Genomic DNA, 3112 nt, shown 5'->3' with positions numbered 1-3112 from the left:
CTGAATGGCCTGATAAATAAAAATCCGGTTCATGCGCAACTACGCCCCAGAGCAGCGGGCAGAGCAGCACATACGCCTGTGGGTCTAATCACAATGAGCGTCCATGCTGCACAGTGGGGGGCGCTGTTAGCTCTCCGGTGTGATTAACCCCTGTGTGGCATTCAGCAGTCAGCGGGCCCCACCGGTCATCTGTTGATAGGTCATCAGTAGTTCGGTCCCGGACATCAGGATCCGGTACACCGAGGCGTCAGCCGTGCTGCAGTACCACACAGCGCTGGAGGAGTACTGCACGGCCCCGATACACAGCGCCCACTAGTGAGGAGACCGGAGAACAGTACATCCCCCGTATAACACAGCACGAGCGCCCAGCGACCGGTAACGGCAAAACGTACACATATAAACACTCCACCTCACCCGTCCCGCTGATCCTCTCCGGTAACTTCCGCTTTCTGGTGTCACGTGGCGCCGCAGCCAATCACAGAGCTCGCCGTGTTGTCCTGTCACGTGACACCGCTTCTGTTTTTCAGCGCGGTAAACTAGGTGTCATTGAGTGTAATATGCTCCTCGGGTGTTCGGACAGTCCTGCCGCTCCGTATAACGGGGGTCCTCGTGATAGAATCCTGCGAGAGGCGCCGTGTTTGTACGGAGTCCGAGGCGTTGTGTGGAGGAGACCAGAACTCTGACATGGGTCTAAAAAAAACTGCCGTAGTTACCCCTAGCAACCAATCACAGCGCAGCTTTCAGTTTGTATTCTGCTGAGGTAAAATGAAAGCTGCGCTCTGATTGGTTGCTAGGGGTAAGTACGGCAGTTTTTCTTTACGGCACCTTAGAGAACACTGTTTTCTTTGGATGTGGGGAAAATCCAAAATAATTTGGTGATGCGGCATAATTAGTTTCATCAGTTCTATTTACCTGCGCAATTACAGGGGAACCTGGAACACGCTGCATGTTATTCTGCATAACAGAGCTGCTCACGTAAAACACGCGTGTGAACGCGCCCACTGACATCCGTGGCTTCTATCTCAGGCATATTGTGCTCAAAAAATGTTTGTGCGCAAATACACGTGTGTGAATCCAGCCTAACGTTTATTATATATATGGGGGAGGAGATAGAGGAAGCCCCACCCCTCGGGAATCCCGCCATTGTTTGGGGGTTTTGTTTCTACAGCGCTCACCATTCGGTAAACATACCCTGATACCTTTCGGATCTGATCGGCACGATTACGCCGCCCGCACACGGGTGGATCCGGAGCAGTTACCGCCCATAGCATGCTATGGAAAATCACTTCATTGTCCACACGCGGAAATCTGTTGTAATTTTCGGCTCGCGGAGGGAAAATCGCTGCATGTTCTATTTCGGCGCGGATGGCTTCCGTTGAAGTCAATGGAAGCCGGACAGTCTGTGGAATCCGCGTCATCGCCTAGCGACGGCACCGCGTCATCAGTATTGCGCATGTGCGGCGACCAGCACCTCTGCATTACTGATAGGTATGCAGGGGGCACCGGCCGGGCACCAGATCGGATTGTGCTGCGAAATCCGCCCCGGCCGTGTACATTCAGGCTTACTGCGATACCGAGTTTATAGAGGTTTTTTAATTTTTTTACTACTTTTGCACGATAAAAACATGTTTTTAATGAAAACTAATTGAATCTGCATCGCCGCGTTCTACGGCCGCTCTCACACGGGCATATTGTCACGCAATGCCAGTTGCCAATTGATTTCTATTGGGCATTTTTGCACATATTACTTGTACAAAGCAATCGCCGCCGGCTCTGTCTTGGTGCCTATTACGCCCGCATACACGCCAAGTACATATGTCCATGTGAGGCACACCAGCTCACCCGGTCGTGTGTGCCCGGCCTTAGGGCTTATTTACACGAGCGTATATCAGCTGGCAGTTCCCTCACTGCCTCTCTGCTCCATCCGGCGTTTGCAATAGGAGGGGGCGGAGCTAAGCACCGCTCTGCCCCACCCATTCCTATTGCTGGGGAGGGGAGGGAGCTTAGCTCCGCCTCCACCCCGCCCACTCCCATTGCAAACTGCTTAGATGGAAGCGTATATCAGCCGGCCGTGAATATACGCCCGTGTAAATAAGCCCTCAGACCCAGAGCATTTACATTTTCCCGCAGCGGAGCTCTGTGAGGGCTTGTTTTTTTGAGGAAGAATTGTAGTTTTTGATACAATTTTGATGCACGTGTGATTTATGGATTGCTTTTTTATTGCATTTTTTTGAAGACAGATCAAAAGAAAAATAGCATTTTCCAGCCTTTAACGACATTTTCCAGCCTTTAACGACACGCAAAAATTAGCATTTTCCAGCCCTTAATGACACGGCCTATTTTGGTGTTGAGGACCAAACGATTTTTGGTATTTTTTCATCTCCATATTTCAACAGCCATAACTTTTTTATTTTTCCCTCGATACGGTTGTTTTTTGCGTGGCGAACTGTAGTTTTTATTGGTACCATTTTTGGGTACATAGAGTACATTGTAAAACTTTTATTATTTTTTTTATGATCGTCGGGAGAGAAAACGCATCAATTCTGCCATAGATTTTTGGGGGGGTTTTTTAGAGCGTTAATTATGCAGCATAAATGACACACTACATTTTTTCTACGATACCAAAATTCGTATTTTTTTTTAGGTTTTTCCACAATAAAAGCCCTTTTTTTGGAAATTATTATTTTTTTCTAAATCACTGCATTCAAAGTCCTGTAACTTTTTTTATTTTTCCATGTATGGAGCTCTGTGGGGGCTTATTTTTTGCGAGACAAGCTGTAGTTTTTATTGGTACCATTTTGAGGTACACATGTTTTTTTATAATTCGTTTTATTGCATTTTTTTGGGGTGCAAAATGCTAAAAATTAGCATTTTGCCTCAGTTTTTAAGCTTTTTTTTTAACGCTTTTTGCCGTGCAGGAGAAAAAGCATGTTCAATGTATTGTACGCGTTGTTACAGACACGTCGATACCAAATACCGTATATACCGGCGTATAAGGCGACGGGGCGTATAAGACGACCCCCCAACTGTCACCTTATACGCCGGTATACAGTGGAGAAAAAAAAAAAATCATTACTCACCTCCCCCGGCGTTCTGTCGCGCTCCGGCAGGA

At 47.6% G+C, this 3112-nt stretch overlaps 1 protein-coding gene across 2 annotated transcripts in view; it reads right to left on the bottom strand.

Annotated features, from left to right (window-relative positions):
• The window catches only part of CNPY3 (canopy FGF signaling regulator 3), a 17558-nt gene extending 17087 nt beyond the window's left edge, over positions 1-471 (bottom strand). Inside the window, exon 1 of one of the 2 annotated variants that reach the window (XM_066587762.1) lies at positions 415-471. The gene's annotated coding sequence lies outside the window, so the exon portion shown is untranslated. Of the gene's footprint in view, positions 1-392 lie in introns of both variants that reach the window. The other variant, XM_066587763.1, reaches the window with a different exon arrangement.
• Between the last annotated feature and the right edge of the window lie 2641 nt (positions 472-3112).

Source organism: Eleutherodactylus coqui, chromosome 13 (genome assembly GCF_035609145.1).
Source record: "Eleutherodactylus coqui strain aEleCoq1 chromosome 13, aEleCoq1.hap1, whole genome shotgun sequence".
Taxonomy (NCBI): Eukaryota; Metazoa; Chordata; class Amphibia; order Anura; family Eleutherodactylidae; genus Eleutherodactylus; species Eleutherodactylus coqui.
The sequence above is the reverse complement of the archived record's forward strand: the minus strand, read 5'-3'. Positions and strand labels throughout refer to the sequence as shown.